At 40.1% G+C, this 16,325-nt stretch overlaps 1 protein-coding gene across 1 annotated transcript in view; it reads left to right on the top strand.

Annotated features, from left to right (window-relative positions):
• The window catches only part of LOC111141120 (ADP ribosylation factor like GTPase 15), a 402,680-nt gene that overhangs the window by 175,861 nt on the left and 210,494 nt on the right, over nucleotides 1-16,325 (top strand). The window lies entirely within an intron of this gene.

Raw genomic sequence — 16,325 nt, forward strand, 5'->3', positions numbered from 1 at the left:
GGGACAAAGTGTCTCTGTGAAAGCAGACAAGAGGAGCAAAGAAAGAATGAGTACAAAATAAGGAAATCTAGTTAGAGCATACCGCCTTTTGAGGTGAAGCCCTGATTATTTTTATATCACCTATCTTAACTACCCTGGTCTCATCCTGATTTGTTAGTTGGAAAAGCTGAACTGTTAACCTTGACGGGCAGTATGGCTATTAAAATTTTTATTCGTACTGTTGGTTTTCAAAGTTTTGTCTGGCCCTTAGGCAGTCTAGGGCCGGGGTACCATTTTAAAGAGAAGTCACCTAAGAACAGAGAAAAATTTGCGGCTTTCCAGATGCTACTCCGAAGTGTCGAGCCCCACAGCAATACCATGTGAGCCCTGAGGCAGGAAGGAAAGACTGTCCGAGGAACGTGTCCTCCTTGCATAGTGTCCCTTACTGGGAAACGTGTGCAGGGAGTTCAGTGGGGCAGATCACCATAGGAGGACACAATGGGGGCAAGTACAGGACAGCCATGTGCATCCTTTGGCCCATGTGCTGACCATATGAAACCTCTGGGACTGGAAAATGCCTAATGTGGCTCACCTAGAATATATCACTTGGCTGGTTCCCCGCACCGTCCTTGTTTAGAATGCGCGGCGGATGCCTGGGCGCTGTTCGTGCGCCGCGTTGGCTTGCTGACCTGGGGGAGCTGGAACAACAAAGAGGCTGTCCGTGGCAGTTCTAAATCGAGTCTTAAAACACAGCCTTGTAAGATCTGTAGCTGGAAGGGAAATGTTGGAACTTTGTAACTGGCAGGCAGGAGTGTAGCGTCGGAAGAAGAGAGGATTCTGGGGCCAGTTTTGGACACAAACGGAATCAACGAAAAGGAACCCCAGGCAGGACAGTCTCCTGTCTGGCTTCCCAGTAAAGTCAGAGGGGACAGTCCTGGCAGTACTGTGGATGTGTATGCTGGGACAGATAGAAATGGCAAAACACTCGGCCCTGTAGCTATAAAAAGAAGTCTTTTTTATGATATATTCGTGGTTTAAGAGCAGGCAGTGAATTTTGTTGAACAGTTATTCCTTCGCAGTTCAAAAACCAGAGTTCTGTTTGCTTGTGCGCTTAAGCTCTTTCAGATGTTTTTATTGTGTAACATTGTCTCCAGATTCTTCTTTCGATGTATGTCCCCCCTCCCCCAATCTGTTAAAAGATCAGTTTGTGTGAATCTTGACACTGGGATATTATTTCATGGTTTAATTTGAATGTGAGTTGTTGCAGCTGGAAGCATATGATTAATGGCACAGACTTGTTTGTTGCAAAAACAGATGATATTTTACATTTAGTCAAGATGCGTTGAAAAATTGCTTATATTACGCTGGACGTAAGTCACATTTTAATTCACTTTTGAATTCTTATGATTTGAATTCTTCTGAAACAAGTAGATATGTATCTTTGGTGATACAACTGGCTATTGAAGGTATTTGTTTATTTGACAGACAGAGATCACAAGTAGGCAGAGAGGCAGCAGAGAGAGGGGAGAAAGCAGGCTTCCCACGGAGCAGAGAGCCCATGTGGGGCTCTATCCCAGGACCCTGGGATCAAGGCCCCAGCCGAAGGCAGAGGCCTTAACCCACTGAGCCACCCACGTGCCCCCTTATTGAAGGTATTTGAAAGATGGCTTGAAAAATTACATATTTTATATACTTACAGATGAACTCTTTTGTTTGCTCATGTCCTCTTTATATAACATATAGTTCATCCAATAGTCAAAGCTTTTTTGCTGGGAAAATTGTTTCCAAATAGTCAACAAGTCTGGGAGTCTGTGGGAGTGTGGGGGGAAGATGGAGGGTATGGTTATAGAGTTGACAAATTTGTTTTTCTTGATTGTCTATGTATTTTTATATATTTTGATAGTGTATCTACATCATAGAGGGCAGCTCCTGGTTTCCCATGCCTGCTGGCATGTGCAGATTTCTGGCCACACAAGACATGGCAGCGTCTTACTGCCCATCCGCCATCACTTCTGGGTTTGGGTGTATTTGCTGCCATGACCCAAGCCATCCATCTCAAAAGCAATGTCAGAAAAGTTGTGTGTGCAATTTCCTTCAAGAAATGAGTCTCACAAGTCATTTGAGGCCGGTTACAGCAATCTGCCCTCCAGTTCTTTCATCATATAAGATGACATGAAACCATGCATGTTAAATCAGATGTTACTCAGTCAAACTGGTTATACTAGGTAGGACTGAGCTCTTTTCCAATGCCCCAGGTGTGGCTGTATAGTCTCAGATTGAATGCTTCCATGGTGAGGAAGTCCACATTTCGGAAAGTATATGTTTACATGCCATGTTGGAAGAGTTTGAATTGTTACAATTTATTATCATTTGCCAAAATGGAACTTTCTGCTTCTTTGCTAAAATGAATCCAGTTCTGCTTTGCGGAGCATGCTCAACAAAGTGCCTTCCCTAGACAGTAATTCAGAAACATGAAACTTGTTATCGGATGTTCTGGAAGATCATTTTCCAAGCTAAATATCTTTCATTTCTTCAACCATTTTTTCATATTACGTGGTGTCCAGGTTCATTACCATCCTTGTTGCCACCTTCTGTGGTGGTCCCTTGTAAAACGTGTACCCAGAAGCATGATGATCTAGATGTGTTCTCACCAGTGATACTCTTCTCTTTTCTTTTGAATACTTAAATTTCTCTTAAAGCCAGCAGTCTGAGCCACAACACCCACCCCATTGGTTCACGTTGGATGTGCTGTCAAAACACCCAGCTGTTTTAAGTCAGAGCTCTTCGGTTCTTGCACAGTTGATTTTTTTTTTTTAATTCCAAGTTCCAGACATTACTTCTATCTCTATTAAATTTCATTATGTAAGCACTGGCTCATTGTTCCAGCTTGTCAAGAACTTTTTTGACTTTTTTTATTCTGTCATCCAACGTATTAGCAATTTCTTTCAGCCTTGTGCCATCTGTAAATCTTGAAATGATACCTTTAAAGTTTTTACTCAATTAAAACGTATAAACATGTATCAGATTGCCTACTTTGTGCCAGTCTCATGCTCTCTGCTAGGGATAACAAGAAGACTAGCATGTAATCATTCCTTTAGGGAGCTCACAGGCTATGGGGAATAATAGACCTGTAATTATATAACTATAATACCCTGTGATAATTCTGTAATAATAATTATGTGTAAGGTGCTAGAAGAACCAAGGTTGGTTGCAAATCATAGAAGGCCCAACACCTCCATGGCGCAGGTCCATGAATTTCTGGATATGGCTGTTAAATCGCTTTTAATGCTGCCGAACTACTGTCATCTGATTTACTTTTTCCTTCTTGCCCAAGGACACAGCAAGAGACTTGTTAAATGTTTTGCTGAAATGATCTCATACTAGACTATTCCCAAAATGTACCAGCCTGGTGAGCCAGTACAAAAGGAACTGCGAATAATTTTGAAAGACTTCTTAGTGACTCCATGAAGGCTCATGATGATCCATTTTTTAAATCTGAGTTGATATTTGCCTATCCTCAGTCTCCTGGTAACCTTCCCATTGTTCACAGTTAGATCACAGTGCTTGGAGGAGTTTTGTGAGGATGTCTGAGTTTTTCTGCTATCTTGGTATGTAATCTGTCTGGATCTGGAGACTTTCATTAATTTAAAGAAGCTTGATATGCATTTTATCCTCACTTCAAATTTACCTCTCTTAACTTAACTCTTTCCAGATAGGAGTCATTCTTTTTATGCCTACTCTGTTTTTCTTCTTATATGTTCTTCATAATATTTTTATAAGTTTGAATTCATTTTGGCCTCTATTCTCTCCCTTTCTTACAGTTTCGTCTTCCTTTAAGGTCGTGGGCTAGTTTTCCTCCTCCTCGTCATCTGATTATTATGTTGAAACCCTAAAGTCTAGCATAAATGGCCATCATTGCTATTATGGTCTCTAGATAACATATCCACCATTTCTTCTTTGATGATCACAATCCAGACATTTGAATTCTGTTACTTGCGCACCCTTCTTTGCCATGAGATTGTTGAGTGAATAAGATAGATATTTATCAGAACTGGGGACTTTTTAGCAGCCATGTTGAATGGCATCTGGCTCTGATAGTGGGGCTGCAACCGAGACGGGACATGTCATGTGAACAGTGCTCTTACGGTACTGCCAACATTTACTGCTCCGTTTCCTTGGGGTTCTGTCACTCACCGCCCCCCCTTCTCATTTTCCTCAATACAATTGTCAGTATTCCTGATTGAGTCTGATCTGTGTGTAATTTTGATTCTTTAACGTGGCTTGAGTATTTCTAGTGATTAATGATAATTTAACTCTGTTTCTGTGTCCGTGGTAGAACTTCCTAGATCCCTTATACATCTATTATCATATGTATTTTGCTAAAGATCTGGCCTATACCTATTCTGATTACTTTGTAAAAGCATGTATTTTTGAGTTACTGAATATTTTTTAGATATTAAAAACAGAACTCAGTATCAAAATATTTTAAGGCTCTTGATATATAGTACAAAATGGCTCTATAGAAAACTTGCCTGGATTTACATTCTGTATAAGAATCAATTCTGTTATCGTACTGCATCTTTCCTATTGTTGCAGACCATCATTTAGATTTTTTAGGCAATTTGATACCTGAAAAATGATGCCATATAATTTCAGCTTGATTTCTTTTGATAACCAAGGTTAAGTTTGTCACCTTTGTTACTGTCTTCTATCATTTTGTTATTTAAAAGTATGGCTAGTTTTATATACTAGTTATTCCAGGTGAATTTTTAGGTTGGAAGATTTCTGTGAGATTTTGTTCAGCAGTGCTTGAAACTCACTAGTAAATTTGGAAAGAATTGAAATACTTACTATATTTGGTCTTTCATCTAAAAACATATTACAGTGCTTTATTCATGTGGACATTGTTGGTGTCATTCATTACAAATGTTGGGATTTTTCCATATTAGCATGTTATTGTTACTGCATGTTTTTAAAACTTAAGTAGTAGTAAAAAGATTTTATTTATTATTATTTTAAAAAGACTATTTATTTATTTATTTATTTATTTATTTATTTGACAGACAAGAGATCGTAAGTAGGCAGAGAGGCAGGCAGAGAGAGAGGGGGAAGCAGGCTCTCCGCTGAGCAGAGAGCCCATTGCGGGGCTCGATCCCAGGACTCTGGGATCATGACCTGAGCCGAAGGCAGAGGCTTTAACCCACTGAGCCACCCCGGCGCCCCAGTAAAAAGATTATAAAACCTTTTAATTTCATTTCTAATCACCTTATGGTACCATATTATTACTCTGAAGTTTTCTAGTTAATTCTCTTGGGTTTGTAGGTATACGGTCATCATGTATCATTTTGTCTCCTTTCCAACAGTTATTCCTCTTACATTGGTTTCTTGCCTTATTGTATTGGCTAGAACTTTCGGAACAGTGCTAAATAATTCTGATTATAGTAGGGCCACATTCATTTTTATTCCTCCGCACATAGTTTATAAAAGATGTTCAGCGTATAAAAGGTACTCAGAAAATGTTTGAAGTGAGTTGACTTGAGTTCAGCTGTCAGAGCTATGATTCTTGTTGGCAAACTAGAAACTGTGCATAAACAAAAATAGTACAAGATAGAAAGGTACCCATGACCTTAAAGAAACTACAGAAAACTACTCTTTAGTGGAGAAAAAAAGGTGATGTACAAGTGTAGGAAAAGGAATGGTTGTGGCGCAGGTGGCATTTAATGCAGGACTTGGGAATAGATTGTGCTTGAAGATCGAAAGGTTAGGGAGCGAGGAGATGCCCAGCCAAAGGAAAAGTCATAAGCAGAGGTGGTGGCATTTGGGGAACGTGACGGGTATCAGATGAAAATGTGAGCAGTTCGTTTTGGACACTGCAAAGATTTCATATGGGATGTGGAAGGATTTGAGGATAGAAGGGTCACTTGGATCAGACCATCAGGAGCCTTGAATGGCAGGCTAAGCTATTTTGACCAATGCTTCCCAAGATTTTTCACATCAGACTCAGGCAAAGTGGTGTTTTTAGCACATACTGGAATAAACAGAAACTGCTTATTGTGAGAGGTGATGATGAGAAATGGGAGGGTTGTGTCCCGGGCCCCACTGGATACCCTCACGGCTGCAGGAGTTGTACATCTGAAATCCTTCCAAGGTACATATATGTTCGGAAGGTGAGATTTTTATCAAAGGATGCTTTCTGATTTCAGTTTGAAGCTGTTTTGAACTTTCTGCTGAGCAGAGTACCTCTTCACCTACACACACACACACACACACACACACACACACACTCTCTTTCTCACATGTACCACATGTTTCCACTTCCCAGTTCAAGGACGAACAGTCCTATTTATATACTTTCCCTTCACAACCATGGCTTCTAATTGTAAGAAGAGAATATCAATTTCCCTTTGTTCCGTGTTCTTTGAGCTTCCTATCCAGACTGTGGTTAACAGAGATACATTTTAGATTTCTTAGGTGTGTATCATTATGATTGTTTCATCCTACTCACTTTTTAAGAAAAGATTTTAGAGAATTGGGGGAAGGAATAGGGGCAGAGGGAGAGGGAGAGTGAGTCTTGAGCAGACCGCTCTGAGCTGGGAGAACAAGGCAGGGCTCAGTCTCATTACTCTGAGATCATTACCTGAGCCAGTATTTAGAGTCGGACACTCAACTGACTCTGCCACCCAGGTGCCCCCATCCTATTTACTTTTGAAGGATAATTAAAACTCAGTATTAGGGCAGCTGAATTGTGACATGAAATTTTCTCAAGGTTACCTGTCTTCCCCAATAAGTGAACAGACCACCCCTGATGATTTCAGGGAACTAGTATATTGCTTTGAAATAATAATGAATCAAACTGTTATACTTCAAATCTGTAAGAACTATTGTAGACTATAAACAAAATTATTTTAATAAATGGCTTTTCCATAAAAGGTCTTACCTTAATTAAACAAGTTTAAAATACTACAGTGCCATAATTTGACAATGTTATATTTCCTTTAGCTGTTGGCATTAGCAAAGAAGGTGTTTCTTAGAACACTTATTCTGTCTCACTTGGCATTTAACCAATTAAACTAATTAAGAGTATAAAAATAGATTTTGATGAAATATTAAACATTTTAATACCGAGAAGAATGGATTGAAAACCCTACTGTTTGATTTTAAGACTTCGAAATTCTTGCATGTTTTACTTTCCACAGTAACATCTCAATTGGACATTTTGGAAACAGCTCGGATATACTTTTAGTACCAAAATGTTATTTGAACGACTGGATATTTGAGGATTTTAAGGATTTGTTAATTTCTTTTAGATGTAATGATATTTTGGTTATGTCTTTAAAAATCTTTTTTTTTTTTTTTTAAAGAAACCTAGACCAAAGTATTTACAGATGAAACTATATGATATCTGAGATTTGCTTCAAAATAATACAACAGAGGAATAGGTTAAGGAGGGATTGGCCATAATTGATTGTTGTCGAGGCTGAGTGGTGGTGTTCATCATACGCTTTGGTTACTTATATATGTTTAAAATTCTCCATAATAATGAAAGTAGCAGGAGTACAATATATCGTGTATTTGATGAACATTAAAAACCCTATAATACTGTCAAGAGGGCAGTGGGTGACTCTTCCCTGCTGCATTAAATCTGAACGGTTGGGCTTTTTATTTCTGGTCTTTGTCTTTTTTTTTTTTCTCTCTCTCTCTCTCTCATAGTTGTTGATCTTGCCTCTCTTTTTGTTTTAAGATGTTCTAATTTTTTTATTTGGTTTCTTTTGTGGCTGTCTCTTCTTGCTACTGTCCACATGCCTGTCTCTGGTGGTTTCTGTTTCTTCTCTGTCTCCCACATAATGATTTACTACTTCTAATATGCTCTGAGCAAAGAGCCAAGAAACTAAGTGTGATCACATTTTTTTTTTCTAGGCAAGATTTTTGTGTGGGCCTGAGGGACTTTTTAGAATGGTTAAGCATGTGAGCTTTAGAACGTTAATTTGGGGCCCTTTCTGTTGGCTGCCCCATGGCTCCTAGTTTTTGGCTGTGTTCTGGATAGTTGAGGTATCCCATAGATGTTTAGATACAGTGTACAGTCCTATGCCTTGAGACTGCAAGGAGGGGTTTTAATTTTTTTTTTAATGCAGTGATGATGACATTGGAAGTGAAATTATTTTATTTACAACTCATCCAAAAGAAACTTAACTTTCCAGTTGTTACTACTTTAAGGATCAGAAGAATAAATATGCTGTTATGGGAACTACTTTGCAGCACGTGTAAATTGAAGCCTAAATGACATAGTGTCATAAAGATATTATCAGTTCAGTGACTGCTAGATCCTGAGGCCATGAGTCAGGCAAGGGCCACATGTATCTACTTGGCCACTGTTTTCCAGGTGCTCAGAACTTGGTCTAATACATAAAAGCCACTCAACAAATACTTGTTAGTTGATTCACTGAATGAGTAATATAAATCAGAGACTATTTTTAATTCAGCAGTCTAAATTAATTGAGGACTTGGTGCGTGTCCCTATGCTAGGTCCTTGAAATATGCAAAAGAATTGGTCTCAAAGCACAAGTAGAGGTTGTCAGGTCAGGGCAGTCATAAGGAACTGGACATACTAAAAACACTTCAGTTTGCTCTAGAGTAACAAAGGATGGAGGCAGTAGTTTTGTAAAAATTAAAGAAGCCTTCACTAGAGTTTGGATTTAAGACTTGACATGTGTACAGGGTTTTTTTTTGTTAAGACATGAGTGGAGCAGGGGAAAAACAGCCAGTGGAAAAATGTATCGTGGAGTTTTAAACTGTCCAAGAGCTTGGCAATTACACAGACGGTAAAGTTGGGTGATTGATGATTAACTACTAGGAAAAAGGAATAAGGGGTTAAGAATGACTCTTAAGATTCGTAGTTTGGGTGGCTGTCAGTCCCCACACACGGGATCCAGGAGACTGACTTAAAAAAGGCGTCATGGCAAGATGAGTTCATAGGGGGACAAGTTGAGTTTAAAATACCTGGGAGACCTCTTGAAGGGAATATATGATAGATGGTAAGGAATAAGACTATTGGGGCTTTGGAGAAAATTAGGTAAGAGCATTTGAACTGTCTTCAGGATATTAGAAGTAGCTGAAACAATAGGAGTAAAGACATTCACAAGGAGGACATGTGAAGTGAGGAGAGAGAATTCTGAGGAAAATCAGAGAGTCTGGAGATCTGTGCATTCTACGTCTCTTTCATGTTCTTACCTGTACAGTAGAGTGTAGTACACGACACTCAATTTGTTTTTTAAATATTGCCTTTGACAGAAAAATTTGAAAAGTCAATAGATGCTATTTCCTTAGAGCAATAATGAGTTGCCACTTTGACTTAAGGTAAGTTTTTTCCCCACGTTTAGTTCATTAGCTCACATTTTGCAAGTTGCTACCTAGCTGCAGGTTCTTTAACTTTGTTTCCTATTCTTCTGTAACAATGTACTACAAGCTTAGAGACTTCGCAAGGAAAAATGTATAGGTTTTTTTTTTTTTAAGTTAAATATAGAATGTGAGTTAAACAGATGTGAGCCAGCAATTGTATTCTTGTATTCTTAGTTATATTCTCAAGAATTGAAAATAGGTGTTCATACAGAAACTTATATACCAATACCTATAGCAGCTCTATTCATAGTAGACAAAAGATAGAAACAACCAGCATGTCCATCAGCAGATGGACAGACAGAATGTGGTGTATCTGTACAGAAATATTTAGCCATAAAAGGGTTCCTTTCCACGGTCACATTTTTTGGGGGGCAGGGGTGGATTTCAGTTCCTCAGGGATGGTTAGACTTAGGGCCTCCATTCCTGGCTACCTGTCAGAGGTGTCCTCCATTCCTGGCCTCATGTACTGTTGCAATATGGCAGTTGGCTTTATAAAAGTATCCTGACTGAGAAGACAACAGAGGGGACGCCTGGGTGGCTCAGTTGGTTAAGTGGCTGCCTTCGGCTCAGGTCATGATCCCAGCGTCCTGGGATCGAGTCCCACATCGGGCTCCTTGCTCAGCGGGGAGCTTGCTTCTCCCTCTGCCTCTGCCTACCACTCTGTTTGCCTGTGCTCATGCTTTCTCTCTCTCTCTCTCTCTAATAAATGAATAAAATCTTAAAAAAAAAAAAAAAAGAAGACAACAGAGCTAATTTGTGGTTAAAATGGAAATTACAATCTTTTGTAACCTAATCATGGAAGTGACATCCCATCTCTTTTGCCATATTCTTTTTTTTTTTTCTTAAGATTTTATTTATTTGAGAGCACGAGTAGGGGGGAGAGGGAGTGGGGGAAGCAGAGAAGCAAGCTCCCCACCGAGCAGGGATTACAGCATGGGATTTCATCCCAGTACCCTGGGATCATGACCTGAGCTGAAGGCAGATACTTAACTGACTGAGCCACCCAGGCATCCCACCTTTGCCACATTCTGTTGGTTAGAAGTAAGTCACTAGACCAACCCACACTCAGGGGGAAGAGATTACACGAAGGACTTAATCCTGAGGCGTGGGGATCACTGAGGACCATCTTGGAGGCTGCCTCCCATAATGGATAGCTTTTACTGTTAATGTCTCTGTGAGGCTTTTGATTATTTCCATTAGGATGATCGTATGCTTTTCTTGACAGAACCTTCCTCATGTAAACTCAAAGATCATTTGAGTACCTGCGATTGCATTATGGCAGGTGTAAAGAACAAGGAGATGTGGTTCCTGGCTTTATGAAAATATAAAATGTGGATCATTCTTTTAAGATTTACTACTTTTTTGCAGAAGTTATTTCTTAGCCATTATTTCTTAGATTGCTAAGGATCTATGCCCTTGTAAATAACCAATGGCTAAGAAATTTGTATACTAAGACTGTTTTCATATACAAATGCAGTTAAGTGTGTGTACTGAATGAAATGATCTGATTCTTGAGGTACACAGCAAGACCATGTTTTTCTAACTAAAGAAGGGCTAGATTTGAAGGATACAAACCAAAGAAAGGGGGTGGGGTGGAGAGTGTGTTCCTCTCCCAACGGCTGCATGCATGGTTTAGCCATATGTATATAAGAGATACTATTCAAAATAGCAACGAGTGTAGATAAGTGTGTTGAAAATAAGTTTTTTTAGAAAGGACTCCAGGGGCACCTGGGTGGCTCAGTTATTAAGCGTCTGCCTTTGGCTGAGGTCATGATCCCAGGGTCCTGGGATCGAGCCCCACATCGGGCTCCCTGCTCACTGGGAGGCCTGCTTCTCCCTCTCCCACTCTTCCTACTTGTAGTTGCTCTCTTGCTGTCTCTCTCTTTCTCTCTGTGTCAAACAAATAAATAAAATCTTTGAAAAAATGCTCGTTTAAATTAAAAAAAAAAAAAAAAAGGACTCCAATCTTAGATTGGCATACTTACACATGTCTACCGTTTAGTTGTTTCACTTACCTAAAATAAGGAGGACATGAATGGTGTGACATGTCCTCATTAGTCAGCTCTGAAAGTAAGTCCTAATATCAGAGTTTTAAGAAAACTCAGCATTGTGGAACCCTTTGGGATACCTAATAAATGTCTCTTTTCATATAATCTCTGCCTTATCCTCGAGCAAATATATTCTTTAACCCAGTCTAAATAAAACTTAGACAGTAGGCTTAGCATCATTTAAATTGCACTGTCTCTTTTCTTTTGAGTGTGTTCTTCATGGGAAACTCTATTTGGAATTGAAGTGCTTAACCTCAGGCAGTCTTTCAAATTCATTTGTCTTCTCTTTGGCCAGTGCACTGATCCCTAATCTTTTTATGCTGTGACACTCTGTTTTGTGTAACCCTGTGTCCCTAAGTGCTGGGTGATGCATACATACTTATACTTTAAAGTTAATTAAAATTAATTTCATTTTGAGAGTTCATTTGCCTCTTGGGATAATCGGAGACCTCGCAGAGGCGATTATTGATTTAGTGATGTAGTTCCACATGAAGAAATCTGTTTAATGGTATGTGTGCTGTAGTGGGCTAATCTCATTTAAATATATAGTAAGTGTGTAAACAGGGAAGGCCGATTACCTTAAGGACGTTTTAGTGGGTCGTTCATCCAGCCATGGTTGTTGAGTTTACTCATTCGGAGTTGTCTGAAGTGGAGTGAGCTTATCGCTAGTATTCGTTTTATAATGGCAGTTTTGAAGGACAGAGGGAAAACTTCTGAGGACAAAAAGGAACTGGCCTGCTTCAGAAAGAAGCTCAGAAGAGTATTTCAGATAAGAATTATAAAAGGAAGTGAGGGAGGGGTGCCTGGGTGGCACAGTCGGTTAAGCAGCCAAACTCTTGATTTCTGGTCAAGTCATGATCTCAGGGTCATGAGACCCTCCACACTCAATGGGGAGTCTGCTTGGGATTCTCTGTTCCCCTTCCCCTACACATGGTCTCTCTCTAAAATAATACCCCCCCCTTTTTTAAATAGAGCAATAGAGGGTATTTTTGACTATATAAAAATGAGACTGCTTGTACTCTAGTTCATGGGCAAATAATGCAAGTATTCATCCTTTCATTCCCTCCTTAACTCCATCAGCAAATAGCTATTCCATCAGCATAGAGGCTGCCCTGTGCCCGAATCTGCAGAGACACCTGGAGACAGGGTACTGAACCCACTAAGCATGGAAGATCTTGAGTATACTTAGCAGAGTTGCTTGATAGAGACCTGATGAAAGCGGCTCATTTACATAAAAGCTACAAAAAAGAGTGTGGTGTGAGTGTGAGAAATTGGGTTATAAACAGATGCGGAAATTCCTGAGAAAAGGAGCTCATTTTGTACCTTTACTTGCTTTTTCCTACTCATAATGCATGTATGTTTTATTTAAAAGTAGTTTCTTAGAAACAAAACAAAAACAAAAACACTTGCCCCAAAATGGTAACCCTGCCTTAACCCACGCTTCTTGAGCTCTTGCTAGTGGGGTCGTAGGAGTTGCTGAATAAATGCACCAGTTTTGATGATCCACGATTCATAACAAAATGGAGGGGAATGTAAAGTGTAGAAGTAGCTGTGCGGCTTCCCACCGAATATCAGCCTTCTGGGTAACAGCCACTCCTAAAGGTACACAGACAGACGTGAGATCAGTTTGTAGTAGTGACCGTTCAGGATTTTCTCATCCTTTAAAACGAGAGTGTCATTTTAATGTAAATTGATAAATCACACTGCTTCCTTAGAAATCTAGCTGATGACCACTGGTAATAAAGGAATGTGTGTACTCATCTGAAGGAAAGGGAGAAGTCTTTCTGACATTCTGATTTCTCCTCCTCCTCAAACAACAACAATGGTGGAGGAAGAAATTGGGCAATATAAAGTACTAGAGGCTATGGGAGATACAGGATAAAGAAGAAAGGGTCCACCTCAAGTAAAAACGTGTTTTATTTTTTATAGCATTGGCTCTCCTGGAAATTGCAGAGGAATGTCCTCTCCTTTGCCGGGTTTCTGGGCTTTTCCTTCCAGGCCTTAGAACCCAGGTTAGAACCCTGTGTGGTTCAGTTAAGTTCTAGGCTAAATGGTGGTCCAGAGATAATAGAAACAGTAACAAAATAACTACACTTAATGAATAGATAGAATATACCAAACGCTGTGCTAAATGAGTTATCTCATTTAATCCCAACACTGTTATTGGGTACATTTTTATTTTTCCCTTTTATCAAAAGGAATCCCCAAGGCTTAGAACAACTAAGCCAATTATCTGAGGTTTACTAAGATGACATAGTGGAACTAGATTTTGAACCCAGTGAGTCTGACTTCAGGGTCCATGCTAATCATTCCACTGTCCTACCTCCTATCCCAGCAAAGCTGCCTTTCATGACTAAACCCAACTCCAGTGCTTGCCTTATTTTCAAAGAAAATTGTGTGTGCCAAATCCTGAAAAAAATTGGAGCCTTCCAAAAGTTTTGGAGCATGTGATTCCTAGACTGACAATTGCCCCTATTTATGATTTGTAAAGTACATTGACTTGTCTAATTATACAATTCAGATTATAATGTATATTAGCCTTTTTTTCCCCACTTATTCTTTTATGTTTAAACCTAAACATGGACCCTTGCCGAACTTGTATAATCCATAGGGTGGCAACAAATAGAACAGAAGGGAGGAGTCCATGAGAGAAAACAAATCTCCCTTTACGAGTTGTGATAAGCATTTACATGAAAAATGACAGAGTATTGGGGCACCTGGGTGGCTCAGTTGGTTAAGTGTCTGCCTTCTGCTCAGGTCATGATCTCAGGGTCCTCAGGGTCCTCAGGGTCCTCAGGTCGAGCCGCCCATTGGGCTCCCTGCTAAGCGCTCTGCCTCTCCCTTCCCCTGCTTATGTGCACACACACTCTCCCCACCTCTCTCAAATAGATAAATCTTAAAAAAAAAAAAAAAAAAAAAAAAAAAAAGACAGTATTAAAAGACAAAAGGATAAATGTGAGTGGGATCAAATAAATGTGGACCAAGCAGAATTCCCTTAGGGTTTTATTACATGAGTAGGTTATTAGTAATGTTTTGAGGTCAAATTAATCACAGAATAGAAATTACAGTTAGAGTAAGAGCCTAATGTTCTACCTTTGAAGGTCAAAGCTTGTAATCTATTGTCCTAATTATTCTTTATTGCTATGTAGGATGAGACATTAGATGGTTGTAAACTTTTTCTGTGGGCTGTGAATTTATGTTCATCTAGAACTTTATGTTATTTGTCAATTTTGTCACATGGTTGTTGTCAAACTTTATAATAAAAAGTACTGGGGGGATAGGCCACCTGGGTGGCTCAGTGGGTTAAGCCTCTGCCTTCGTCTTAGGTCATGATCTCAGGGTCCTGGGATCGAGCCCCGCATTGGGCTCTCTGCTCAGCAGGGAGACTGCTTCCCCCTCTCTGCCCACTTATGTTCTCTCTCTCTCTGTCAAATAAATAAATAAAATCTTTAAAAAAAAAAAAAAAGGTACGGGGTGGGGGGAGTGGCAGTTGGTAAGCTATGCTAGAATGGCATGGCCTTTCCACAGTATTAAAAGATTGTATTTCACCCCAAGTATGGAATGAACGCTTTTCATTTCAGCCAGAAAATTCTCATTGTGGCTCTTCCCAATTTGTTGCTTTAGTCAATGGCAATTGCAACAAAATTGTTCCCAGACTAGCTTTCCTAGTCTGGGCACCAGATTTTCCAGAATACTACAAAATTTGCCTTTTGCTCTTTGTGTTAGTCCAATAGCCCAGGAATTTGCTGCTTAGTAAACATTTGGAGCCATGTACATAGTGATCACCTTGGTTTTGTGGGTCTTCTAGGCAGTAGGCCCTTGGCTTTTATGGGAGTACAGAAGGGAACATTTCCCCACAACTCTTCCCACAGCTTTTTTCCCCCTACGATTGCAGTTTCTCAGAGCTGCTTGTTCTGAGGGGCATCAGGACAGGCTGACCGATCCCAAGGAGTGTGGGGTTATGCTGTCTGTTGTGCATTGTTCAACACACACACCCGTAGGGCTGCACATTTCCCAGTACTAAAACAGAGCTCTGAGAAAGGCAAAAAGCTGTGAATAGAGTGTAATTTTCTTGAGTATGAGGAATTAAAGATTTTTTTACACCAAAAATGTCAGGTGAGCAATTCCTTGCAGAACCATGTGCCAGAAATGTAACAACCACGTGCTAATGAACAGTGAGCCAGCGAACAACCACCGTCCACCAAGAAGACCCTTTATTTCTGTACCATAAAATGCTTTGTGGGGTGAATTGTACATTCTGCATGTGAGAAAACTGAGTAAACGTGCAAAAGATTAACTAACTCATGGAAAAAGCAGTGATTGTGTAAGACTGTTAAAGGCATTGAAAGTGTGAAAATGAATGAGGCACCCAAAGGCACCAAACTCCCAGGTGGCTCTTTGGGTGTAACCGGAAAGATGAATTGTACATTCGGATAACTCTGCTGCAGGGCAGAATGTCTTATAAAGAGCACCGAGAGAAAGAGATTAAAAGTTTCTGAGACCTTCTTTAGGGCTCCAAGACTGCTGGAAGGCTTGGTAGAATCAGTGACCTGGCCCATGCAGGGCAGGTGGTGATTTGCCTGTATAGGAGCCGAGGGGAGAATGAACACGGCAGGAACTCTGGGGGGCGGGGGGTGCGGATAACACAACCAAAGGTGCGGCAGGGGAAACCTGGTCTGGTCTGGGAGGAAGCGAGTTGCATTCCCAGAGGGTACAAGGAGAGGAACAGAGAGACAGGGTAGGAATGGCCCTTGGAGCCATATCGCAGAGAACTGTAAATGCTAAGTTGTGTCGTTTGGGGATTCCAAGTTTTATAGGCATTTGATGTTTTTGGGCAGAGTGGTGATAGAGCCTGAGCTGGTGTCCTGGTTCAGTTAGTAATGTCATCAGAGCACTGTAAGG

This window comes from Enhydra lutris, unplaced genomic scaffold (assembly GCF_002288905.1).
Source record: "Enhydra lutris kenyoni isolate GAN:26980312 unplaced genomic scaffold, ASM228890v2 scaffoldscaffold5, whole genome shotgun sequence".
Taxonomy (NCBI): domain Eukaryota; kingdom Metazoa; phylum Chordata; class Mammalia; order Carnivora; family Mustelidae; genus Enhydra; species Enhydra lutris.